This window comes from Lonchura striata, chromosome 1 (assembly GCF_046129695.1).
Source record: "Lonchura striata isolate bLonStr1 chromosome 1, bLonStr1.mat, whole genome shotgun sequence".
NCBI classification, from domain to species: domain Eukaryota; kingdom Metazoa; phylum Chordata; class Aves; order Passeriformes; family Estrildidae; genus Lonchura; species Lonchura striata.
In genome coordinates, this window is record NC_134603.1 from 4,430,734 (window position 1) to 4,457,905 (window position 27,172).

Sequence of the window (27,172 nt, forward strand, 5' to 3'; positions counted from 1 at the left end):
GAGGGTGGTTTTGCAGCTTAGTGATGCTTTTCAGTGTGCCCTGCGCTTGCATGACAGAAATCCACCTTTGTGGCCAGAGCAGCTGGGTCACCTTGCAGTGCCAAAACCTGCTGGGTATGGTTGGGATAGGACACGGGCTGGGAAGCGTGTGGGAGTGGGGCGGGAGAGCTCAGCACAGGGAATTGCTGCGTGTGCACTTGGGCGAAGTGCTGAGCCTGGGCTGCGCGGGAGCTGCAGACAGAACCCACACGTGACGTCTGAATTTCAGATGATTGCTGGACCACTTTGCCAACAGCCTCTCGCAGCTCATCAGCTGCAATATCACTTCTTCTTTTCCCTATTTTTTTTTTATTTCCTTTCCCCTTCCCCACCCTGCATGTTTTCTAAGCCGAAGCAGGAGGGATGAGTACGACACCAAGGGTGGCTGCAGCTGCGCAGGGTTTGTATCCAAATGGTTTCCTGGAAGGCAAGTTTTTTTGTTGTTTTTCAATCTTAAAAATATTTTTACAGCGAGTGTCTTGTATCGGGGCTGTTTGGCTGTCAGGTTTCGTTTCCCATGACATGGAGGGAGGGGAAGGAGGGGCTGGGTGCTGCTTTATGTGCATATCTCTCTGCAGCGGTATCATTGCCTACTGATGGTAAATGTGTTCCCTCTCATCTCTGTGATAGCTCTCGGAGATTTCCTCTTTTACGTCACTGCAGTTAATAAGATGTTTAACTTGGGAGCTGGGGGCGATGTGCTGTGCTATCGTGTTGCAAGGAACAGGGGGGGATGGCGAGTTCCTGCGCAGACTTGTGCTGGGAAGATCATATCAATGCTGGGGAGAACAGCTGGGTTTGGAGTCAAACCATTGCCTTTCACCCTTAATGAACCTGACCTGGCTGCATCTCATTTTTTTATCATTATTTTCTGTCTAATAATGAGAGAGGCAAGTCAGTCCTCTCTGTCTGCTGCATTGCTGGAGTCAAGGATGCACCTTGATTTTTTTAAGCAGATTGTGTCCGTGTGGCTGGACTTAGCTGTTTTTTTCCTCTTTTTTGGGGACCACTGAAGCATTTCAGGAGAGCACCTGATGACTGTTTGTGGTGATGCTGCAGGTGCAGTAATTGCAGAGCTGGAGCCCTCTCCAGGAAAGTCCTTGACTGTGTGTTTTGTGTGTCACTGGTTGATTATAGAGTTAAGAAAGTGTTGCTGTTGTACATGCCTTGACCAGGAATAGCCTCCCTCCTGCCACAGTTTGCAAGGCCAGCTCATCGAGGGCAGGCGAGTTGGTCAATAAACGCTCCAAGCAGCACCCGAGGGAGTTGTGAACCAAAATGGGAACACTTGTGTCCTTCAGCTCCTCCTTCCTTGCCAAATTGTTTTCTTCCCCCAGCTCCTCCAACTCGACACTCAAACCTTCTTCGTTCTGCTGTGTTTTTCCACATATGGTTTTCAAGCGTGACAGCAGGGAGAAGAAAGCCATGCAGGGGGCTGATGCCTATCAGGCCAACCCTTGCCTGTGGCTTTGGGGGCCCCTTCACTTCAGTGACTTGGTGCCTGCAGGTGGGTTCACATCTGGCAGCTGTTGGGCTTGGAGTTGCTTCTTTCTGCCACTAGACCCAACCCAGCTGCCTGCACCTATTCCAGGGCTCCCAGCTCATCCCCAGGGCTTGAGACAGGCGGGGTGGCTGTGGTGTCCCTGTGTAGGTGTGGAGGGGAGAAGGGCTCCATAACCCTTTCAGACAAATAAGGACATGGAAGGTTTGCAGGAGGAGCAACCACATCTCTGGTGGTGGCATTTTCCAACCTTCCGTCAGGACCTGTCGCTCGCAGTCCTGATGACATTTAGCTGCTGACTTGCTGTCACTGATTTTGCTCAGTAACCCTTTTTAAGACTAAAATGCTGCTTAAAAAACAACATGCCACCAACGCATTGGGATGTTGATTGAGTGTTTAGGAGGCTCATAGCCTTTCCCCAGTTCTGCTTTTGCTCTGGGGAGGAAGCAGCATAGTTGGGTACAATTTTAAACCCTCATGGGAGCAGAGTCTTAAAAGATAACCCTCACATCAAACTCACACCATCACTGCTGGATGTGGGAGTTAATTTTTCTCGCTCCTGCCATGCACAGCAGCCCTTCTCTGTGCTTTTGCTGCAAGCTGAGACAAGGGAAATTTTGGGTGCAACTCCAGGCAGTGCTGGCTCGGCACATGTCCCCAAGCGTCCCAGCTGGGCGGCTGCCCGGGGCCCCCTTCATGCGAACAGGGTCAGCAGCTGGGAAATAGCAGAGCAAAGTGCCTCCCTGGTAATTCCCAGCTGCCGTTAAAGCGGCTTTAAAATAAATTCCCTCAAAGAGCAATTCCAAGTATTTGAGGGTTTGAACTTTTCCGGAGAAGGGTTTGGGAGCTGCCAGCTACCGTGCTGCACCCTGGCACCCCAGGGAAAGGCGCCAGGGCAATTGCCCTAATTATCCCAACATCTAAAAAACACTTTTTTGATGTCGATATGATGTTCATTTATTAGCTGCATGTGCAACACAACTGTTGGAAATGGGGCACTGCTGGAAGCAAAGTTTTGCTAAACTGGGAAGATGGGTGGCTGGGCAATGTCCTGGGCTGGAGGAATGCCCAAGGCTCAGTGACCCTCACCATGCCATCTTACCTGGCCATCCTACCTGGCCACCAGCCTTACCCAGGGGTGCAGCACGGCTGGGTGCCCCTGGCTGCACATTCCACGGCCAGCTCTGCTTGGTAACATGGGCACAACAGAAAACAAACTTTGCAGCAAGCTTTGCTCTCCCAGAGCCCCTGAAGCTTGCTTAAAAAAAAAAAAAAAGTACTTTGGAGCAATGTGGTCTTTCTTTTTCTCATGCTCATGAAAATTCTCATACCAAACCAGTAACCTCCACTGCCCCTGGTTCATTACTTTTTAAGGTGGCGTTAGGGGGCATTTAAGGGAAGGCTTGTTTCCTCCTTTGTGTCCCTTCCTCTCCTACATCCCATCATGGCAAATTACAGCTTCATCCATGCTTGTGTGACAGGCACTAAAAGGGGGAGGTTTGGTCAACAAACTGGAAAGCTGGTCTCATCCCTGAAAGGCTCTGGATGTCCCTGTGCTGGTGCTCCCCAGGGTGATGTGTTGCTGCATCCCGACTGGTGCAACTTTTTGGTCACGGGAATGTCCCTGTGAGGCTGAGTACCCCAAGCTGGGGACAGCCAAGCTTTTCCCTGCAGAGACAGTTCTGGGCTCTTGCCCAAGTCCCCTCTCCAGGACCCTGGCACCAGTGCAAGTGCAGCCAGGCTGAAGGCTGATGATTAAACCCATGATCCAGGTCACTCCTGCCCTTCTCAGTGCCCCAAAAAATAAGGATGCTGATAGCAAGACTACATCCAGCTGGGGATGTTGCACTTCTCTGAGCGGTTCAGCAGGTTTGGGGATGAGCTGAGCTAATTTGGGGTAAAGCCACCCTATAAAAAAACATTGCAGCAGGGGGTTCTTCCATACACACCCTTCACTGCCATGGCTGAGTTGTTCCTAGCTGAAACAGATTTTGTTCGTGAGCTGACCTTTACTCTGGCTTCTTACTTACTTTCTTACTGACTTTCTATCATATATGTAATTTTTAAATTTTTTTTTTTTTTTCTGTGTGGACATGACAGAGCTGTCTCCTGAGGTGGCAGAGAACACATCTTGCCTCTTAAGGACAGGTAGGGAAACCTGCACATGGCACAGAGAGATTTGCTGTGGATGGGACAGCACTGGGTTGTACCCAACCCAAAGTCGCATCCACTGGACCACACACTTAGCTCTTTTTTTTTTTTCCCTCTCCTCCCAAACTAATCCCTCCAGCTTCTTAGGCTTTTTTGTTGTTGTTGTTGTTGCTCGTCTCTGAATTCCTTCTAATTTGCAGGCTCACTGCCAGCATCCAACGCTCTATAAAAAGGAGACTTGTTCTTCAAGCTTCCCTCTGGTACAGAGCGTTTGCACAAATAGCAACACGCTTGACAAGTAAGTCTGATTCCCCCTGCTATTACCGAAATGCTCGTAGGGTGCTCAGGGAGTAGAGCTGCTGTCTCAAGACGAGCCAAGCTGAATTTCACACAGGGCCCTGAGCCCAATTCCCAGCCGGTGTTTAAGCTCCTGTCAGCTGGAAAAATGGAGCTCTGCATTTTTATTTTCCTCCCCGTGCAGCTTCCCTCTGTCTCCAAGAGCGAGCGGATGCGGTTGCATCCCTCCGTATCCTGCCAGCACAGGTGGGATGTGGCTGCAGACCCATGCCTTGCTGAAGACAGCCCCAGGGCCACCACCAATTTTTGGCTGGTCCCCCCCTGTTGTTATAAGCAGCCATGACACAAACCCCCTGCCAGCTTCCTTCTTAAAACTAATGAGCTGTTTGACCCTGGCAAGTCCTCTGGGAAAGCTGTTGCCAGAGCCTTGCTGCTCGCACGGATACAAACTGCTCTCATTTCCAACTTAAATTTATTTGTGGATGACTCGTACCCATTTGGCCTTGTTCTTCTTGTACCCGCACTGGCTTTTAGCTTGGATGGCTCCTTTCCCTGCTCTGGTATTTATCCTCTGGCAGGCTCTACCAAGTACTGTGGGTCTGCCAACCTAAATAACCCCAGAGCTCCTGGTGGAGCATGGCTGGAAGTGGTGTAAGAGCATCTAGGTTTCCTCATTGCTGCAGTGGAGACAGACCCAGCAACTTCATTTGCAGCTCACCCACTGAAAAGGAAAATCCACTATGCTGCCTCCCAGCCTGCAGAAGGACAACCCCAACCATCCTCTCCACTGACAAAGGCTCTCCGATTTGAAACCATTATCTAATTTCATTAGCACACTTCTCTTTTGCAATGCAAATGCATCTTCTTCTGGCAGAAGAGGATCTTTTTTTTTTTCCTGGTGCAGCCTTCAGTAGCACCTTTCCCTCTCCTTTCTCATAGTGCCGGGGCTCATGTTTCTGCCCTTGCTAATCTCAGCCCTGGTGTTGAGGAGCAGACATTTCCCACGCACAGCTGCACCAGGCGCTTTGCTCCAAGGCTGAAGTGGATTTAAAATGTGAAAGTTCATCAGGTCAAAATACACACATGGCTCCTTACCACTGGTCCCCTTTTGGAGGTGTAGAACTATCCATGATGGTATGGGAAGAGCTGCAAGGTGTTTGCTTTCTCCCCAGGATGATAATTTTTCACCATATTTCTCACTGCTGCATCTTTTCCATGGGTTTGCTTTGCCTTTTATGTGCTTTCTTTGGGATCTCTGTGCTTATTCCTGGTGATGCTGAGATGCTAGCTGATCCATCCCAATTTAGACCTCTGCCTTCACCTTGGCAGATAGAACTTGACTGGTACCTTTGATGGAAGGAAGGATGCTCCAGGTGCCATCAGTCACCAGCTCCTTATTTCCTCCAAGTTTCCCTTTAGTTAAGAATCTTTTTTTTCATTTTTCCTTCTGTCCATTCTAAACTGCACCAGTGTGTCTATTTGAGGCAGGATTTCATATTCCCCTGCAGTGTCCTTCCATCATTCTGTGCCCTCATTAAACCACGCGTAAATTGGATTCACTGAGGAGGAGCTGGCCTCTGCAGTTATTAGTAGGATTATTCTCATCTCCCATTTCCAGTGAAGCTGCTGGGCTGGTGTAACACAATTCCCACTAACGCTCATCTCCACTGTCAGGGAGAGCGATGCTGATGGGGCACTGAGCATCAGCAGCAGATACCAGGAGGAAACCAGCAGACCCCATTGCATCTTTCCACATTAAGTGATTTTTGACCCCCAGCTCCTCTCCTCCAGGCCATGGTTGTTTAGCACACCATGCTGGGAATTAATTTCCCCTCCTGAATCTTTTCTGAGCAGCCCCGTGGGCTCCTTCACAGCTGCAGCTCCAGCACAGGAGTGCATCACATCCTGGGCTCATCACTGGGTTTGCTTTGTGCATCGTGTTTTCTCGCTGCCTAAATCAGCATCCACAGCCTCCAGCACTCAGAGTGGGTACAGCTGGGCATTTTCAGCCTGCAGTGGATCTTCCTTGTTCCTCTCTCCCTATTTGATTTCTCACTGTATTTAAAAGAGAGGTCAGCATGTGTTTTGCAACCTTCTCCTCCTGTTACTAATTTCTTAGAAACAAAGGGGAAGGAACCACAAGCAATACAGAGCCTGATGTTTGAGGACTGGCTGTTTATTTGTCAAAGCTAGAAATGCACTGACTGAAGAGGACAAGGGAAAATCTTCATGCAGATGTACTTCATTTAAGTTTAAGCTTGTGTAGGTCAGATTTGGGGAGGGAGGTGAGGTGTCTATTTCCTCCTGCTGCAGTTTTAGATAGAACTGTTATCAGTGCTATTACTGCAAATTGCATCTTAATTTTGCCTTCTGCACCTCATTTTTTCACCCCACAGCCTGACTTTCCTGCACCATACCTATCTGATGCTGGGGGAGCAGCAGTGCCCATCTCAGTGGCATCGTGGCACCCCATGCAGTGGGATTGGATTGCACGTGGCTGATGGCAAGTGGTGGGTGGCAGTAAGCCAGTCCTAGGGGTACAAATGCTGCCAAGGAAGCTGGGACTGGCCATCAGCTGCTGGGAAGAGGGGATGAGGAGCAGCAGGGTGGCTCAGATGCCAAAGCCAAAGAGCCTCAGAAGCCAAACAGGGACAAAAATAGGTGTCTGGGTCATTTAGGAGGGTTTGAGGACCACTTAAGATCTTTTAACTTGGAAGCAGCAATTACCAGATGAAAGGGAATGTCTTCAAGCATTTTGGAGCATCTGGTTTTTATTTGGCGTGTTCAGTGGGGGAAGTGGCGGAGGCTGGAAGGCTGCTGGGTGGGTTGGTGGCAGGGCGGGGCAGAGGGTGTCCTTCAGGGGATGAGTCTGGTCGCTTACGAAATGCATTTTGACACCAGGAGCATTCCCGCATCTCTCCTCCTTTTTGGACTGCATTGTCAATAACATTCCAAAGCGTTAATGCTGAGTATGAGCTGGATTTCTGCTCATGGGAGGTTAAGGTGTGTCCCACATCAAGGAGCAAATAGGGGGATGCACACGTGGTTTTCTTTTTAGCTTTCGCCCTTCCTCACTACAGAGGAGGCATTGGCATGTAATTACTGCCAGCTTTAGTCCAGCCAGACCAACTGCCTTTCTGGCAAACCCAAATACAATAGGAGCCAAAGGTTATTGCATGCCCTAAATAAAACCATTACAGCCCTGGGGCCTCACCCAAGCCCAGACCACAAAGCATCCAGGACTGGCTCCATTCAGTTTTTCTGAGGCTGGAAGATTTGGTTTGATGGCAATGACCCATAACTTTTTTTTTTCTTTTTACTTTTTTTTTTTTTCCTTACTTCCCCCCTGCAAAGCCACCTGCACACTTGCAACCACTGTGGCACCTGCCAGGAGCAGCACATCTGGCCAGCATTAGCGAGCTTTCCAGGGATGCACTTGGTTCAGTCTTTCCTTGCTAAAATCATTAGTGGCTTTAATTGAAAGCAGAGGTGGGTGAAGACACATCACACAGCGTGCACGGCTCAGCCCAGCACCTGGCTGTGACCAGCGTCCTCTCAAACTGCTGCCAGATAAAGCCCCATGTTCTGCCCATCCATGGGATGGACTGAGATTTCAGGCACCACATAAGCACCCATATGGCCTGGAGGAGCCACCCAGGAAGCCAGTGCATCCTACACTGTGCTCTTCTCCCACTTACTGCTCCAAACTGGGATTTACTCTGAAACCTGAAGGGTTTTACTCTTTATCCATAAGCAAATACAGTCCAAAGTGATGCAAATGTGTGACCTCACCCAGATCTCAAGAGGTAAATATTGCATCAAGATGAGTACACCCCATATCCCTTGACCCAGTCTGAGACACTATACAGTCCATCCTGATGCAGGGGCAAGCCAGGCCAGGGAGGAGGTATATGGTGGGGAAAGGCTTTTTCCTCACCTCCCAGTTTAATTATTGGTGTCTCATGTTTGCAGCATGATGGACACTGGTCCTGCCTCTGTTCAAGGCTGCTCTGGCTCCTGGCATCCCTACAGAGCTGCCAGCAGGGAGAAATTGCATTTCACAACCCGCCTTTCCAGGCTCCCACAAGATTACTGGAGGGAGAGGAATGTGCCGAAGAAAATATCCCAACTGCTGTTAAAAGGCACAGTTTTCCCTACCCTTTCTGGGATGGCCATTCCTTCACTGAACTAGACACCCTCCTCCAGCTGGCAGCACCCATCGAGCCAGCACTATCACCTCCCCATGTCACCCTGGGGTGTCTTTGCCTTCCTGGCCTCCCCTTCATATGCAAATAATTGAAATTATGATAAGCAAGTTCTTTTATGAAGAAATTCTGCTTTTCACTAGAAGTGCTCCTGGGACAGAGTTCAGTCATTTTATATCTGGGCAGTAAATCTCCAGACTCTCTAGGGCACACCCGCCACACAAGGCAGTAATGGGCCTGCCAGATGCTGTTCTGTCTGGGTGAAGAGCTTGCCAGCCAGTGCAGCATCTGTTAATCATTTGCCAGGAGAGTCCAGGCAGTGAGGGAGTCTCAAGTTGAATCCCTTTTGGCCCATCCTTTTGAATCTGGAGCTGAAACAAACTGTGAGCTGCAGCAGCCTGTGATCCTGGGCTGAGAGATGCATCCCACACATGTCATGAGGAAGGTGAGAAATCTTTCTCCTTGGTCCTTCTTCTAAGAGGCATAAAATCCTCACCAGTCCAAGGCTAAGGTAGCCCTTTTCCTTGATCCCATTCATCTGCTTTTGCTTCAAAATCCTGTGAGCATCAGATGATGAGATGTGGTCCTGAGCAGTGAAAAGCACTGGGGAATCTTGAACTGGTTTGGTGTTGAGTCATTTCTTCCTGGGTGATGGCATATGGACAAGGCTGAAAGTGGGGATGGCTTTCTGTCTTCTCTGTTGAGTCTTCTTTCAATATTCCACAATCCCAGTCCAGGCATTTTGCCTCCAGCAAGTAAAAGACCTCCAGGTTCTCTGCACCTGGGGGCAATGGTCGGGCTGCTGTGCTCATTCTGATTTCTCTCCCAGGCTAATTACAAACCTCTTGGACTCTCTCAGGTGGCTTTGGCAAGTGCTCTGCTTTTCTAGTGCCAGTGCCAGGGAGCCCTGGCCACAGCCATCAAGTCTTTCCCCAACTATTAGAAAGCAATTACGCTCCTGGTGTGTCTTTTCATTGCCGGAAGCTGGTAACTGGATGGATCCTACACAAATAAACTTCTGTAGGACAGAGAATCAAAATATCCCTGGGCTTGTTTGGTGGGAAAAGGTTAACCAGCGTGAAGTCTATGAATTGCTGCTGACCAGACTTTGTTGACAAAATACAGTTATTAATTGGATTTGAAGGCAAACTGCCTGGGGATGTTTAGAAGGAACTTGTCCATCACAAGGGCCGAGATCTCCCTGGGAGAAGATCTGTCTGGGCTCTTTGGTGATGCACCTAGGCCTTAGCCATGGCTGTGGTTTGGGGTTTTGTTGTTGAGGATAAGATGTGTCAGGGTCTCAGTCTCCCACACTGGCCATGGGGCCACACAGATTCACCAACAGCAGAGCTGTAGCAGAGAAGGACAGGAGGAGTCTGTCAAGAAGCCTGGGACCAGGTGACTGAAATGGTCTCCTGATCTGCTGGAAGGTCTCCTTGCTCATTGCAGGAGTAAATACTGTTGGACTAGATAACATTTGAAGTTCTTTTCCAGCCCAAACCATTCTGTGATTTTTGTGATGACTCTAATGAGGCTCCTGGGACCCTGAATTCAGATTTCTGTTCTCAAGCTGAATCCTATACAAGGCATCATTGCCTGGACCGGAGCAGAACCTTCCTTATGAAGGTGAAATTTGGAGTGTGACCTGTGCTGTTCCCAGTGTGCTCCTAAATCCCAGCTGTTCGCTGCTGCGTTGACACCGATGGCACTCACTGTCACCCTGCCCTCAGCCTGGTGGATTATTTCTGACTGTGGCAGGGCAGTGGTCAGTGCACGTCCCTGGGTGCCATCGCAGCCTTTAGCCACCGTCATGGCAGCTCCAGAGCCAGCTGCTCCTCTCGTGGCTGGCGAGTTCCTTCACATCTCACAGCCCTGCGTGAGGAACAGCTCGCTTCCCTCGGCCTGGGAGCGAGCAGAACACCCGTGCTGGCACCAGCCCAAGACAGAAGCTTTGGGAATCCTCCTCGACAGCATGACAGCAAATGTTCCTCTCCGGCAGGGCCGGTGCTGGGAGGCTCCCAGCAGCAAAGCCCATCCCAGTGCAGGAAGAGCTTGCCTTGGGCTGCAAGGTTTCCTGTACCTGTGTGACTGAACGTGCTGGAAAGCACCTTCCATGTGTGCCAGAGTAATGGAAATCCAGTTGCCAGCAGATAAACGTGCCTGTGCCTGTCATGCTGTGCTTTGAGGAGGGGGGTGGGCAAAGGGGCCCACCTCCTCAGTTTCCCTAAAAAGCTGACAGTTGCCTTCTAGGTGAGGTCAGTCACATCCAGGTGGAGCTTCATATAGGTTAAGAGTGGTCTTCAAAGTTGGCTACGTGCCTGTAGCCCACAGATGAAGCCACCTCTCTGGGATGCTCAGCCTTGTCTAATTCAAGTTGGGCCATGCAAACATGACCTGGAAGAGCCAACGGGAGCAAGATCCATTTGCCTTTTCCTCTTGTGCAGCCTCTGGACGTGGTCTTGCCAAGGCTGAAGTGGTCCCAGGGATGAAATGGTCCATCCAGGCTGGAGTTCAGAGCAGCTTGACCGTTCCCTGAGAGCAGCTGTGGCAAGCAGCCCACGTTTCACAAGTGGGGTTTTCCCATCAGGCTCTCCAGCTGCTATAAATAGCAGGAAACGTTTTGTCGTTTTCTGCTCTGGGGAAGGTCAGGAGCTGGATTCTGTGGTCTTTGGAGCTTTAATAAGGTTGGAGATTTATGCAGTGTACCCAGAACTCCCTCGAGACAGCTTGCCTGAGGCTGTTTGGCTCCTTGGATGCAGAAGTCCTGAATGCCAGCCTTTGACAAAGTTACCGTAGCTGCCCTTTATGAGCTGTCAGGTCCTGCTAAATCCTTAATGTGCTCTTCATCTCTAGGCCAGATGCTAACTCTTGGGTTGCTGCTGAACCATCTCACAAGAGGTTTGAACCATCCCCTGTCAGTGGTAGGAAAAGCTTCTACCATGGATCCCAGGATGGATGGATGGATGGATCTAGGGACACCACCAGTCACTGATCTCGTGAGCTTGCTGGGAGCTCATTTTCATAGACTCACAGAATGTGCCCACCTGGAGAACTGTGCCCAGGTGTGGGGTCCTCAGCACAAGAAAGACATGGACCTGTCAGAGCGGGTCCAGAGGAGACCACGAAAATTATCAGAGGGCTGAAGCATCCCCTCATGTTTGTGTTTGCAGCAGGATGGAAACCCAGCAAATCAGGTGGGAAGATCCATTTCAGGGTGTTGCTCAGACATCTGGACAGCTTTTTTGGGGCCTGGAGAGCCCCAGGCTCGGGTCTGTGCTGCCTGTAGCCCCAGCAGCCACGCAGGGAGGAGGCAGAGCTCTGTCTGCCGCCTCTCCCATTTCCCCAGCAGATGCAGGAATGCTTTGATGTCCACTTCCCCAGCCCCAGTGCCCAGCGCCAGGATTAACCACCAGTCAGACATCTCCATTGACTCCAAATAAATCTTCCAAACTCAGACAAGCACCACTCAGAGGGGTCACAGCATTCCCCTCTTGCAGAATGAGGGTTAAAAGTAGTTTTTTCCCCTTGCACCTGGCCCTCTGAAGCTGAGACCGTGTTTTATTTTTAAAGCCCAGGTGGTTGGTTCTTCTCCTGGAGTATACAGGCCAGGGACAAATAGAAAAGTTGCCCATCTCAGTGGTATGAAGAAGGTGAGCAGTGTGGAACATGCTCACATGGAGTGGGAGAAACTTTTCCCTCCCTAGTCTCTTCTTTTTATAACCAAAACAGAAGTGCACCTCTAGGGATGATCCTTCAGAAAAATACTGAATTTTGCTCATTTTTGCATGTTTATGAAAGTGTTTTATTTGTCTCTAAGGGGTTTTTGGGTCATAGTTAGCAGATCCCTGAAGCCTGGCTCAGTCCCACTTAAATGGTTTCAGTGAGGCTGAATTATTTTTTGTTAAAGCCCATGTGTTTACATTTCATAAGCTTATTTTAAAACACATGTGTATACAAGAGCAGGCTTATTTATATGGCATATTGGCCTACTGTGTCCTTACCTGACTTAAGTGTCAAGGAAGCAGCTTTTTTTAACTTTTTACAAGCACAGTTTAAAATAAAATACTGGTTTGCTGTGCACCAGTGAATCTGCCCAAGAGAGGAGGTCAGGACAAGGTCTTGTTTTCCAACTGTAAAATGTTATTTTGCTTATTTACAGAGCTTCCTCTCACCAGCCATCATTTTAGAACAGCTATAGGTTAAAAAAAATCATTTATGTTCCCCGGAGTCTTGGCAAGCCAAAAGCCCCAAGTAGCCAGGCTTCCCAGTGAAACAGCTTTTGGGAACTTTCCATCAGTAAAGCAGGATTTACTGGGTGACCCATTCTATCCAGGTTCTTGGCAAGATTTCTGATTTCAAGTATCCCAGGGAAATACTTGAGAAAAGCCTTTGTGGAAAGATCTTGGCATTTTCTACTTGCCCTGGAGGAAGGATTTTATTCTTGATTTTAATCATATGAACTGGTAACACACCAGTCCAGCTGCAGGAAGGTGAAGAGCACTTATGGTGGTGCAGTTCAATGCTGGAGTATGAGGAGATGTGTGTGGACCTTAAAGCAGGATGGGGAGGGTGAGGAGAGCCCCAGGGAGCTACAAATTTACAGGAAAGCAGAGGGAAGCTTTGACTGAAGGACATAAAATTCAACTTTCAAAAAGGATGGAAAGCCCTTATGTGATTTTATGCCTGTGCTTGGGGAACTTTTCCTGCTTCTGTCAAGCTTCTACATGGGGCTGGTGGATATGGACATGAAAACCTAGGAGGTAATGAGAGAAGTGTTGACATTTACACCCAGGAGGGAGCTGGAGCAGACACAGTGTGAGGGATGGTTTTCCATCCAGAGAAGCTGTAAACCAAAGCCCTGACCACTGGTGGTTATTTAAAGACTCCAGCAGCGTTTCCTGCCATGGGAAGGTGCTTGGCCCACGTTCAGCCTGGGCGACTGCTCTCTGCAAAGCCAAATAAACAACAGCCACTTGAACTTTCCACCTTGCAGGCTCAGCCAGATGCCTCATCCTGGGCCATAACCAGACACTGCACCTAAACAGGCCTTGTGGATGAGCTTCTTTGGAGGATCCAGAGTGATCACCACATTTTGGGGTTGAGGGTGCATTTCTTGTCTCTGAAGGACCCTAGTGAAAGAGTTTGGTGCTCTTTGGAGCTGAGACAGGGCATTTGGGAAAGGAGATCTGTGTCTCCATGCAGGTCCATGTCCTTCAGTGACCTTGGGCAGGGCAAAGGGAAGGAATTACATCCTTTAACTCTAGAAGTGTGCTGTAGATGCTCCATCTCCTCAGAGGAGCACAGTTCATGTAGCCGGGATCAGGAATCTCGTCCATCAATCAGGCATGGTGGTAATGCGTGTTTGCAGGATGTGCATGAGGGTGCCAAGGCATCAGTGGTGAGATCCCCATAGTGATGGGGAGCTTGGAGGTGGTCCCTTCCAACCTCAGCCCTCCTGTGACAGTCAATGTGAGATGTCAAACAATCCTGTGTAGGTATTTTGTTGCTTTTATTGAGTTGCAGACAACATGATGCACATCCTTCCCCGCTTCTGACCCTTCCCTGGTGAGCTGAGATGTTTCAGCAATTCACATGAACCCTGCAGTGGATGCTCCTCAAGTCCAGCTCCTCAGCCTGGGAACTTTTGCAAGACTTGGCAGCAGGGCTGTTGCAGGAGTATTCCACACAGGACCCAAAAATATTGCTGTCGGTGCAGTGTCAGCCGGCCTGGACGCAGGGTCAGCTCCCTCAGAAATCAGACTGTTGACGAACAAGCTTGAGCACATTCAAATGTTTCGTCTGATTTTCTTGGACTGCAGAGTTTCCAAGGCAGCCAAAAAGCTGGCTGCTCCTCTCGTTGACTCTGCAGACCAGAAATGCAGCTAGGTTCAGTGAAATAAGGAAGCTCACAATTCTTGTACTGGTGTAGCAGAGAAGGGAAAAGCTCGATTTGGAAAAGCTCAAATGTCTTTCTTAAGATAAAAATAAGTCCAAGCTGGTGCTCTCTGCCTGTGCTCAGCATCAGGGATGATTGCTCAGGCAGCCCAGGATCAAAATCCTTTCTTGATGTCCTGTTGTAATGTCCCTCTGAATTTCTGGCAAAGAAGTGAATCCAGAGGGATTTCACTTGATCAAGTTTGAAAAGTTTGTCCACACGGGCTTTGAGGAGTGCAGAGAGAAGCTGTGCCAACACTGAGCTGGGATGAGAGCACAAGAGACTTAAAGATGAGAGCATCACTTTAAACTGCAAATGAACCCTGAAATGACAAAAATCTTGAAGCAAGCCCACATTTCGGGTCAGGCTGGCCGTGAATCAGCTCTAGAAAATGAAAGACAAAACTTTCTGACTTCAGTTCAAGTTATGAACTTACAAACTCATTTATCTGGTTTAATGGATGCAAGCCAGAGACATTTTTTGAGGTTAGTGGATGGGACAGTTTCCTGAAAATGAACTCATTGAGAAAGGCGTGATTTGGAGACAAAGTTTGTCTCAAATTCTCATATTGTACAAGTCTGGGTTAATGTGACAGGGAGATATCTTCTGTATATCCCAGAGCTGCTCCTGAGCATCTTCCATCCATTTAGTGCTCTCTGCTAAAATGCAGAGGCATGATAAATCACTTCCAAAAATGAAGACTGAAAAAAACAAATCAGATTTTAAACCCATCTAAATGACAACAAATGTGTAAAAAGCTTTTGCACATGGCAGCCATGTAACCTTACTCCATTCCCCCAAGATAACAAGCACAGAGTGGCAGTGAACTGTGGACAAGTGAGGCAGCCCACGGTCCAGCTTTGTGATTTCATGGCTCAGAGATGGGGGTCAGAATAGGAGTGTCTCACATGTTGGTGGTTTTTGTCAGAAAATCTTAGTAGGTTTTTTTTTTCAGAACAAGACTATTTCCCCCTCCCCCTCTGTTTCCCTTTAAAACACTGATTTGTTTTTGCCATTGCTTTAAAGATGGCTGTGTATTCCCCACAACTGTCTTCAGGCATTACAAAAATCAGAATATTGCCTGAAGCTAGGCATAAAAATGCAGCAGAGGCGTCATGCAGGCAGCTGGGCTAAAATTGGTATCCGCTAAAGTTAGGGGAGAATTTCATGGAGCTCTTGTTTGTTTTATTGAAGTGGAAGGGTTGAAGACCAGAGTTTTATCAATGCCCTGGCCTCAAAGGGATACACTACTGGTTCTGCATGCTGTGAATCTTCCTCATCCTTGGTGCTGTGGCTGCAGGCTGGAAGGGTGGCTGGGATGTGCTCCTGGTGAGGAGTTGGTGGTGGTGTCACCAGCTTTGGAGGCAGTGATGCCTCAAAGATGCTCCTGCCTGTGGTTGTGCTGGAGAAGTGGGGTGTGCTCAGAGTTGATCCTTAGTGTTAACTAAAACTGCCTATTCCTACACCATGCCAGTGACGTGGGAGCAGATTTGGGGCAGGAGTTCCTCTGTGCTTGAGTTGGATCACGGTTCCGTGAGTGCATCCACCCAGATGGAGATCACCACAGACCTGCCAGCTGGTGAGGCACAGGGAGACTGTGGGTCCAGCCACATGGGAGAGGCTGTTTGGAATTTCCTAACCTTGTGGGGAAGTCTCTTGCTGAGGTCCCCACAATCTTTCAGGTGCCACTGTCTGGTGGAGCTTGAGGGAAGTCCCTCTGCTGTGTTTCTAGTAAATGCCAGCCCAGGACATGCTAATGACAGCAGAGGATGTGCTCCATCTGCGTGACGAATGACACTTAGGGGAGATCTGGAAACAGGATGGGGATGTTTTATCGACCACTGATAAAAGAAAATGCCAGAGAAATTCCCCTGTGGGAACACACAGCAGAGTTTCACCCCATGCTTCAGCATTGAATTACAATGCTCATTTAGCGACCCTTGGCTGCCTGTCCCAGTGCTGCCCACAGTGCCCTGCCAGTACAGCTGCCTGTTTGTAGAGAGATGGGCTGGGAACGGATCAAGCTGAAAATAAACTTTTTTATTTCTTTTTTCACTCCCCCAAGGCAAGATTGACTCCATGGTGCCTTTGCCAAGATGGCCTTGTGCTAGTAGAGCTGAGCCAAACCAGTACCTGCTGATTTTTCACTGGAGCAGATGAGTCCCATGTCTTGTGGCTGGAGGGGACATCTTCAGTGTCCCTTGTCTCTGCTCCCTCTGTCCCACTGTGGTCCAGCCCACTCCAGGCTGGTTTTGCTCTTGGTTTTCACGTGCAATGCCAAATTTAAATTATCTGTGAAGTAGCAAAACATCCTTTGCATTGGCTGCTGAAGTACTGCGTACACATCTGTGTCTGTAGGGTTTTTCTTGTAGCATAGTTGAAATAATATGGATTTCAGCATGCAGCCAGGTATATTAATAGGAATGCCCTAAATTTGCTTTTCCTCTCTACCAAAGGAGCTTACAATGGGGGAATTAATCGAGCCTTAAGTCAGCACTGGGTGTTCTGCAAAGCCTCCATAGGTATTCCTCAATGTTTTGTTTTCTGTTTGCAGCAGCCTGGCTCTTTAGGAAGCAGCATGAAAAAGAGATGGAGAAAAACCCTCCCAGGATACACCCATGGCCAACAGAATAGGGAATGTCTGTCTGCCTCCTCCCCAGGATGAAACCCCCTTATGTGCCCCTGGGAGCAGAGGGACAGGGACCATTCTGGACAGATTTCAAAGCCAGTATTTAACCCAGACAGCTTGTTACTGGCGTTGCTTTTTCATTCACCTCCTTTCCATCTTTCTCTCCTGAGAGGCAAAACATGTGCGTGTGCATCCCCAGAAACATTTACTATCATCAGTCAGCTTCATCATAAATGATGAATTTGGGCTTGCAGCTTCCTTTACCCAGGGAAGTTCATTTGCTTTCAGCTTGCTTAGAGCCTGCTCCAGCACAGCAAGGGTGGCTAGGAAATGCCACCCACGCTGGGGTGTCAAAATGCCTTAGAAACCATCCAGGAGCCAGGGAGCCAAGCAGAGCCGGGAAACCAAGCGGAGCCGGAGCAGCTTGCGTGTCTCCAGGCCATTAAAGCTCACCCCTGGGGCTGGGGAGGATGTGCAGAGCACGGATGAAACGCTGCATCCTGCCTGTCCCATCCCTGCTGGATCCGGCCGTAGGAGCTGAGGAAGTTTTCCTGCTTAGCAGGGTGGGGAGGCTTTACATCTCAGCCTTTATTTAATTTTCAGGTGATAAAAGCGTCGCTTCCTTGCTTGGCGCGTCAGAGAGCAGCCAGCACCTTCTAACGCTCCCCTTTCTCCAGGGAATTTGCATTTCCCTAAAGGCAGCACTGGATTTATGCAAAAATCTAGATGAAAGAGAGTCAAAGGCAAAGCATGCTTGTGAGTAAGCTTTCCTGGGTACTTCCTGAACGGTCAGACCCTCTCCTTCCAATCTTTTGGCATTCTGGGAAGAAGTGATGCTGGCTGCAGGTTCCTCCAGCCCCAAAAACACTTGGTGATGACCACTTCACCTCCATGTTGTTCCAAGAGTGGTATCAAACTGGAAAGGTGCTTTGAGGCTGCAACATCCCACTGTTTGATTTGTTTTTCCTAGGTGCACCATTCCCTTTTGTTATGGTGTTCAGGTGGTGTTTACTCTCTAGAAAGGATGGATTTCTTCCTCATCCTGCCATTCCCCTGAGGATGTGGTCCTTCTTCTTCGGTGATCTCCAAAATCACCTGGGCGCAGTCCATCAAAGCCACCTGGCTGTGCTTCATGACCTTTTCCTTGCTTTCTCTGACAGGATGGGAAGAGCACCAAGTATCATCATCCCACAGTGGCTCTGACATGAGCTTTTTGTTCATGCAAATCATTGCAATTTCCCTTCCTGAAATACCAGGGCGTTTGCTGGCTTTTACAAAGCCACTGCTGGAAATCCTTCCTGTGAATGACAGGAACAGGGCTGGATGACTGTTCATCTTCTGCATCGAAAGACAGTTCATTCAAGTTCAAGAAGCGCCAGGATCTGTATAGTTTGCCATCTTTTTTTAGCTGGTTTCCCCTCCAACAGTGGCTGGGAGCAGCCTTGGCATGCCAGAGCATCTCTGTGTGACAAGTGAGGACGTGATTTAAAATCTGCTCATCTGGGGCTGCAGCAGCTGCTCCCTGCTTCTGGTATGCAGCCCAGAAAGGGACAGGCTTGATGGTAATTGGGGAGCCCATTTTTGCAGTCCAAATCCAATTCCCAAGCTTCAGCATTGTAGGGCTCCAGCCCAAAGGATTTTTCATCCCATTTTCCTAATTCTCCGAGTGTCCTGTTCCAGCAAGGTTTTTTTAATACCTTGGTTAAACTTGAATCCAATTTGAGCCCCACTTGATGAAGTTGCAGGTGGGAAGCTGGGTGGGAGCTGATGTGGAGAATCCAGGGGAAGGGTCGTGGTGACATTCAGCTACTGTGGCCATCAGTCACTCAGAGCATCATGCATTGATTTGGGATGGAAAGGACCTTTAAAGATTATCTAGTTTCAACCATGCTGCCATGGACAGGGACACCTTCCATTGCAGCCAGGTTGCTCAAGGCCTCATCCAGCCTGGCCTTGAACACTTCCAAGGATGGGGCAGCCACAGCTTCTGGGGGCAACCTGCTTCAGTGTGTCACCACTCCCATCATAACAAATTTCCTGCTTATGTCCAGTATGAACCTGCACTCTTTCAACTCAAAGCTGTTGCTTTTTGTACTATAACTACAGGCCCATGTAAAATCTTTTTCAATCTTTCTTTTTTCAACCTCTTTTTAATGCATTGCAAGCCTGCAGTGAGGTCTCCCTGACCACCAATTCCTGAGCTGGAGTAAGAGCCACTGCCACATCCTCAGCTTTTTATGTCCATCTCAGCCCACCTGCAAGGTGCATTTCCAAGGGGCTTTGAGTTTTAGAAGTTTTGTAATTGGGAAGAGGTCTCAAGTTGCACCAGGGGAGGTTCAGGTTGGATATCAGGAAGAGCTTCTTCACTGAAGGAGTGACTCAGCATTGGAATGAGGTGGAAAACATCCCTAAAGTGTTCAAAAATGGGTAGACATGGTACTCAGGAATGTGGTTTGGTGGGCAAAATGGTACTTGGTTGAAGGATGGACTTGATGAGCTTGGAGATCCCTTCCAACCTGAATGATTTCACAATTCTGTCTACAATTCTGTTATTCTGGTTTGCAGACCCTGAACAATCTGGGCTCTACCCTGCCTTAATCTCCTTCCTCCAAAGTGATGCTTGATCCTCCCTCCTCTTCCTTCCAGTTTAGTCCCCCATCTTCCATGTGGACAAGGTGCAAATGGGGCTGAGGACATGAGGCAGTGCTTTACACACCAGGCAGGCTCTGCAGAATGAGTGGAGACATTGCTGTCCTTCCAGCAAGAACAGCTGTGACTTTCAGCATTTCATGCCCTTTGATCTTTTATTTGAAAGAAAACCACCTTCATTTGCTCTGCGAGCTCCCACGGGTGGGGGACAACTCTTTGGGGTTTTGCACAAGGGTGGCAGGACCATAGGATTTTGTCCCTGTTGCTGAGGATGTCTGGGCCCAGGAGGGTTAAGAGAGGATGCAGGGGAACAGGAGAGGGTGCAGGATCTGGCCATGCTGTAGCCATGCATCCAAAACTGGCAGCTTGGAAGTACCCACCTTTGTCCCTAGAGCTTTGTCAACTTGTTGCATTTGCAAAGCACTTGTCCTGTGGCAATCACAGAGCTCTGCTGTGACTTTTTGCTGGAGCTAAGGAGTTTTCTGGAAGAGGATTTTAGGGGAAACCATCTCTGCAGGACCTGGCTTAATGGGAGGAGCCAGAAGGGTGATGGGCTGGGGGGGTCTTGATAACACTGCCAGACCTTCCCCCATCCTACCCAGGTGCAGCCCATTTTCCCATCTCCCTTCACTTGCTCCATGGCTTTTAATTGTCCTGTCTGACACTCAATTGTGTTTCCCCCAGGACCTCTCTGAGTTGTTGATACTCCTGAGGGTTCACTTCTCACCTACATGCAGCATCTCTGTCCTATCCTGCTGGAAAAGAGACGTCCCTGGAGGGGCTATTTCAATTGTCATTTTCAGCTGTTAACGTGACAATATCCATGGCTGGAGAGGACGAGGAGGAGACAACCTAAAGGGGTTTCCCTGCATGTCCCCATGAGCTTGGTGGCTGCCTTCAGAAGTGCTTTGGTGTCCCCCACAGAGGAGAGGGCTGGTGATGCTGCCACCTCCCAGCAGCCTGTTATGATTTGTGTGATCCTGTCTCCATGGGGTGAAATGTGTAAACCAAATAATGCAGAGTAAGGGCGAGATGGTTTGGGAGGACAACCCCAGGCAGCACAGGATCTGGATGGTGGAGGAAGCTCAGAGACCCACAAACACCATCTAAACCTGGTGCCATTGATTTGGAAGAGCTGCCTTTCTCCACAGCTTGGCTTCTGTGGCAATCCTGACCATCGCTTGATGCCACCAGAGATCTTTCCCTGGGACACATCAAAGGCAGAGCATGTTCTGTCCTGTGCGGCATCCTCAGCATGTCACAGAACACTATTTCAACATTGTCTGCTGGTCAAAATCCACCTTTTGGGTAGATTTGAGTCCCCTGGAGCCCCCTTCATCATCAGCAAACTTCCATCAAAGCCACCGCAGCCTGTCTGGGCTGGGCATTGTGCAAGAGGCGCCAGTGACGCAGACAGGGCTCTGATGGCCTTGGGTCAGGGCTCCTGGTGGCCTGACCAGGTAATGTAGGGACAATTTCCCATCAGAATCCCTCCATCGAGGACAGACATTGCAAATAGCAAAGTTCAGGTCTCGTGGGATAGAGGTTCAGGCTCAAACTGTACCTCAAAGGGGAGGTCATGGCAGCTCCTCCCTGCCGTTCCCTTCCCAGGAGTGTGCTGCTGTTTCTCGTGTTTCCCCAAAAAAAACATCATTCTGCACCCCCACCCCCAAATTTTGCCACCTGCCACAAGTATTAAATTCACTCAAAATACTGTGAGAAACCACAAGAAAAAAGCTGGGTAGGTGTTCAGCTGCACCAGAGTTTCAGGGTGGGAGATACACGTGGCAGTGGCACTTGTTGGGGGTGGGCACTGGGGTAAGTTTGCCCCCAGTGTGTGTTTTGGGGGGAGGATGCTGCTTTGGAATTATTTTCTTTCCAAAGATACTGTTGGACAAGACTTGAAGCCTGGAAGTGCCCAATCACACACAGAATTGCTTTTTTCCCCTGATTCTTCTGGCCAAAAGAAATCCCTGAAGGATGGGGGGAGCTGGCCCCAAGTATTTGGGGTGCCTGACTTCCCTGTGCATCGGGCGCCAGAGCATGGGGACCATCCGTCCCCTAACGACTGAGCCTTTCACCCCTCCCCAAAAAAACCCTCTAGGGCACACCCTCTGCAGATTTGGGAGGCAGCCAGCCTCAAGCCTGTTACTACTTTTCCCCGTGGAGTTGGCCTCTCTTCTTCCCCCCTCTTTTTTCTTTTTTTTTCCTCCTTTCCCTTCAAGTCCAAGCTAGGAAAAACCTCTGACATCAGCAGCATGGCTGTGAGCTCCTCGTGGCTGCTGGGGGAAGGCAGTGGAGGGGATATCCCGATCATAAAACCAGGGGGACAGGGTGGGAGGGATGGGTGGGGGACTGTGTTCAGCTGGGGGTGTTCCTTTTCCCCACAATGCAGAAGGTTTAGTGCCTTTTTGTGGTTTTTATGATCCTCTGATGGCTGAATCTCTTCTGGTACAGTAATTAAGTTAAAAAGCTGTCCATGGAGACCTCAAATTCAAGTTGCTTGGGGGCTGCATGAGAAGGGAAAAGCTGAAATTCCAACTAAAGGGCTGTTGAAGGCGTGCTTGAAGCATCATGTTTCCTCCAGGGCATTGCTCCATGAGCTCTGGACAGGAGAGGCAGCCCTGACACTGGTGGCATCACAGGAATTCCAGTGTGGGCACAGGGTCCATGTCCAGGGGTTGTGAATCTGGGTGAGAGGGAAAAACAACTCCCAAAGGACCTTTGCAGACACTCTCCATCCACACTGTGCCTCAGCCTCTCTTCAAAGACAAAAGGTGCAAATACAAGATAAGAAAGGGTTGATCATGTTACCCGTGCGGTGCCTCCGGTGCATTCCCAGCTTGCAAAGTGCTGGGAAGACTTTGTTCTTTTTATCTGGCTGGCTGGCTCGCTGCCTCAGTTTCCCCATTCCTCCCTCTTTCCTGGTGTCTTGAGTACCTCCTGCTTGCAAATGTCCATGCCAACGTCATGCTGGCATCTTTTTCTGCTCTGTAAATATTACCAAACTCCTTAAGTCCAACTGGAGCTATAAAATCAAGGGCTGCACAGCTCTCTTTGGCAAAATTTCATGTTAGCCAGTATTTACTGCACACCAAAAGGACCTGGTTTATCTTGCAGGTGTGTTTTCATGGGCTGCCAGGAGTCCCCCATTGCTTTCCCTCTACACCTGTGCATTTTTAATCCTCCTTGTTGTGTTTTGCTCAGAAAACATCACATGCAGCAAGAGAAACAACCTAAAAAATAACCCCTTGGAGGAAAAGCCTACAATGTTCCCTGGCAGACAGTGCCAGCCACTGCTTCGCTCCTGGCAGCAGGTACCCCACAGCCACCACGGTACCCAGCATGGCTTTTCCAGGACATCCCATCTGCTCTGTCCAGCCCTGGAGCAGGACGTGCCGGTGGCTGCTTACACCTCTCCGCACAGATGCCGGCTCCTGCTGGGTGTTTTGTTTCCGTCGCTCTCCTCCCGGACCTTTCCTGTTTCCTTCCGTGCAGATGCAACTGGAGGAAATCTCAGCACACTGGCTGTGTCCCAGCTGCAGTCACAGGCTGGGGACAGCACAGTGGCTCTCTGTGTCCTGGGACCTGTCCTCCCTGGCAGTGATGGTGATGCTGCTCGTGCTGGTGGAAGTGGTGGTGCTTGTGGCAGTGCTGCTCATGCTGGTGGAACCCAGTGGAGGCAGTGGTAGTGTTGCTCATAGTGGTGGCTGGGGTGACTCTGGTGGCAGTGCTTGGAATAGTGGTGCTGGTGCTGCTGCTGCTGGTGGCAGTGGTGGTGGTGGTGGCAGTGGTGCTCCTCCTACTGATAGCAGTGGTGACACTGGTGGCAGTAGTGCTGTTTGTGGCAGTGGTCATTGTGGTGGTTGGGGTGGCAGTGGTGACAGTGGTGATGCTGCTGATTCTGGTTGCAGTGATGGTGGTGGCAGTGGTGACACTGGTGGGAATGGTGGCAGTGGTGATGCTGGTGGTGCTGCGCATGCTGGTGGCACTGGTGACAGTGGTGGTACTGCTGGTACAGATCTGTGTGCAGTTGAGCTTCATAGACCTGCTCCTCATGATCACTCGTGTCAGTGGCAACAGATGTGTGCAGAAACTTCTGCATGGTGATAACTGGAAATGTTCAGAAACTTGGATTCCATTCTCAGGGTGATGGAAGTGCTTGTTGGGAGCAGGGAGAGCAGGACTTCGTCAGCCTTAAGAGGAAAGGGCTGATCAGTGTCTTGCTACGTGAGCTGAAAACGGGAGAGAGGTCGAGAAAGTGTGGCACAGCTGGGTGTTCTGAAGATGAACTTTGCACAGGAGATGTGCTCACTCTGAGATCGCTATATTTATATACGGGTGAGATACACATTGTTTGGGTAGGAGCCTTTGTTCTGAGTCCTGCTGCTAAAGCTCATGTGGAGCGACACTTTGGCTCTGCAAAGCTTCCTTTTCCTTCTCGTGGGGATGTGCTGTGTTTAGGAAAACCTGACTCCACCATCTGTGTCCCGCTAGCCGGGTACCAGCAGCACAGCCATCAGGTCAGGCATCTGTTTGCCTCTCCAACCAAGCTCTGTCATTCACTGTGAAGAAATGTGACCTTTATTTTCCATCAGGTTGCCATGAGGAAGATCAGCCTCATCCTTCTGTTGCAGGCTCAGTCCCTGGACATCTTGCATGAGGCCAAGACATTTATAATGATCTTGCCACTCTACAAAGGATCAGAGAGCCCTGTGATCCTCTCAGCTGTGGGGCTGGAAGGCAAGGAGATGATGGCTCAGTGGTCCCCATCCCCAAGAACAGCAACCTTCACTGCTGTCTTGCCACACTGGTGTGTGATCATACTGGATCCTCAGTGGGCTCTTGGCTGCAAAATTCTTGTGTAAGAAGCAGAAATTTCCATACTCATGGTGAAAATAAAATGATAGAATCATTAAAGTTGGAAAAGATCTCTGAGATCAGTTGTTAACACTGCCAGGTCCACTATTAAACCATGTCCCACATCCATGCCTCTTGAACACTTCAGGGGTACTGATTCCACCATTTCCCTGGGCAGCCTGCTCCAATGTCTGAGCACCCTTTAGTGAAGATATTTTTCCTTATACCAAATCTAAACATCCCTTTTCACAACTTGAGGCTGTTTGATCTTGTCCTGTTGCTTTGTTACATGGGAGAAGAGACCAACCCCCACCTGGCTACAACCTCCTTTCATCGGGCTTTCCCAAGATGGGTTTGAGCCTGACAGGCCAGCACTGCATTGCTGAGCATCCTCATCCAGGGCTTGTTCACTGTGTCCTCACATGCTTCCTCTACATCCCCTGGAGTGCTCAGATGAGAAGGATTTATATTCCACTTGGCAGGTTATTAATATTAGCTGAATTTCCCTTTTCCACATTGTTCTGCCACACTTAATATGGAGATCAGCATCGCAGCCTGAAACGCTGGGGATGATTTGTGATTGAATACCCATTAGGGATTTATGGGCTTCAGGACTGAATTTCTGGGATGTGTGATTGCCAAAATACTTGAAACGCTTCCACTGGAGAGGAGACCTTGTGGGAAAGGAGCACTTGCTGTTCTCGTAGGCAGGCGGTTCCCACTGAGCCTCTGTTACTGGCAGCGAGCACGCCCAAGCCAATAAAAAATTGTCCAGGATCCAGAGCACCGATGGAGCATGAACTGTGTGTCGGATGATGACAGGGGCAGCGCAGGCATTGGTGCTGGCAGCAGCTCCCAGCCCCACGGGGTTGCTCAGCAGGTGGGATTTAATCCAGGACATGGGTAAACATGGGCACAGTTCATATTAATGTCCCTGGCAGCTGGTTAAAACTAGGTGTGAGGTTGTTTGGAGGGAGAAAAGTCATTTTTTGATAATTTCCCTTGTGCACCTCTGGTGCTCGTGTGTTAAATCAGATTGATCATCAAGATGAGATCAAATCATTAGGACAGATGGCATTAAACACACTGGAAGCCTAGAGAGCAAAGGCATGAAAAGTGAAAGCAAAATATCCTCAAGTCCTTTGGTTCATAGAAACTGGATTTTCAAGGTGATGCTTTGAGGCAATTCCTATTTGCATCAGCTCTTCCCTTTGAGCAGGCAACTGTGACTGTCCATGTCTCCCACCTCCCATCCCTTTTTGTGGTTGTGCTGGCCAGCAGATTGACAGCTGGACATGTAGGAGCCACACGGCCAAAACCAGCCCTCAATTACCATCCAGAAATAAGAAATTGGTTCTTACCCAGCCATGGTGAGATCGTCTTGGGAAGAAGCAGACCCCACAAACAAAGTGATAATTGGGATCATCACTGAAAAAGCATGGTGAACACTGTGGGGGAAGCAGGTTTCCCAGCCCATCTTGCAGGATCATTGCAAGCTTTGAGCAAAAATTCCAGCTGCTGTGGTCCAGGTGGGGAGGATCAGCTACCCTGGGGGGTTCAGCATCATCTGTGGGCTGAGCTGTCCTGAATCACACCTAAAATGCTGCGGAGAGGCAGCTCCCACCTCACTCCCATGCTTCAGCCAAGCTCCCAGCCTCCATCAGCTGCTAAAATCTGATTTCTCAATGGGGACTGGAAAGTCATCCCCCATGAATGTGCCACTCATCCCCTGCAACCCAGGCAGGGTTTGAACTTCACAGAACATCCTTGCAGGACTCTGGGATAGCATTATCCTCTTCTTTATGGGCAAAAAAAAAAAAAAATAGTCAGATGTGATGGAGCATGGTTGTTGAGAAGAGTCCATGATTTTAGCGGCCAAACTGGGCACATTCAGCAGAGCAGCTCTGCTTCCCCTGGCACTTCACCTGGCTTTTTTCCTGTTACTATTTAACTTTTTCATTCCTGGGTACCACTAGAGAAGCAGGAGGTGTTAAACATGTTGTAAATGATGCTCAGGCCTGGACAAACCCATTGTCAGCACCCAGGTGCTGTTATGAGCTGGTCAGGGTTCAGCTCATCTCCCTACTTCCACCTTGTCTCATTGCATAAGGGTGAAACAATCCAGAGGGGAAAGTTTCTGGCTGCTGTGAGGAGAGGCAAGGGGGTGCCTGCTGGCCTGGCTCGGGTTACTTATGTGCTTATGGTCTATTTTGAGGCTCTGGCCACCCAGCACTAAGCAGTCACTGACCTGGGGGAAGGACCAGCTTCAAAACAAGAGTCCAGTGGGGAACAACCTGGGGAGGCTCTGGTTGGGTTTCTCTCAGCAATGAGTGGGGCTGGCAGAGCCCTTACCTCCCCACTGGGCCCATCATCTCATGGATTTGGGTATTTCCACAGTGGGAATTTATTGTCTTTTTTAATTCTTCCCACTGCCACCCTTGAAAGCAAAGATGCCACGGGTGGAGGGGCCGGGCTCCGTTACTGGGAGCGATGTGCCGGCGGTGTGGGAATGTGGGTGAGCAGGCAGGGAGACACATCCATCACTAACCCTGGCAAAACCACACACATGCAGCCCCCTGCTCGGCACCCCCTCCCCAAGATAGCTCATTTGCAGGCAGCTTAATTCTCCTAAGAGCATTAGAGGTGCATTTAGTGGACATGAGCCCAGTGCCAGGAGCATGTGGCCGATTAGCGGCAGCGGCAGCTGGTTTTGGGCACAGCATGCATTTAGGGTGGAGATTTTCAACGTGCTTTTTGGGGACACAAAGGTGAGGTCTGGGGGGGTCTGGATGGGTGTCGGGGGGTCAGTTGGCGTGAGTTGGGTGCTTAAATCCACCAGCAGGTGCAGATGTTGGGTGGTATATGAGAGCAAGGCCTTCCCTGCCATGTGCTTTCAGTTCTGCGAG

At 49.5% G+C, this 27,172-nt stretch overlaps 1 protein-coding gene across 3 annotated transcripts in view; it reads left to right on the forward strand.

Annotated features, from left to right (window-relative positions):
* PTP4A3 (protein tyrosine phosphatase 4A3) overlaps positions 1 to 27,172 on the forward strand; it is a 41,890-nt gene that overhangs the window by 3,539 nt on the left and 11,179 nt on the right. The window contains exon 1 of one of the 3 annotated variants that reach the window (XM_077781851.1): positions 174 to 466. The exons of 1 other annotated variant lie outside the window; for it this stretch is intronic. The gene's annotated coding sequence lies outside the window, so the exon portion shown is untranslated. Of the gene's footprint in view, positions 1 to 173; positions 467 to 3,665; positions 3,689 to 27,172 lie in introns of those variants that run through there. One more of the 3 variants, XM_077781854.1, reaches the window with a different exon arrangement.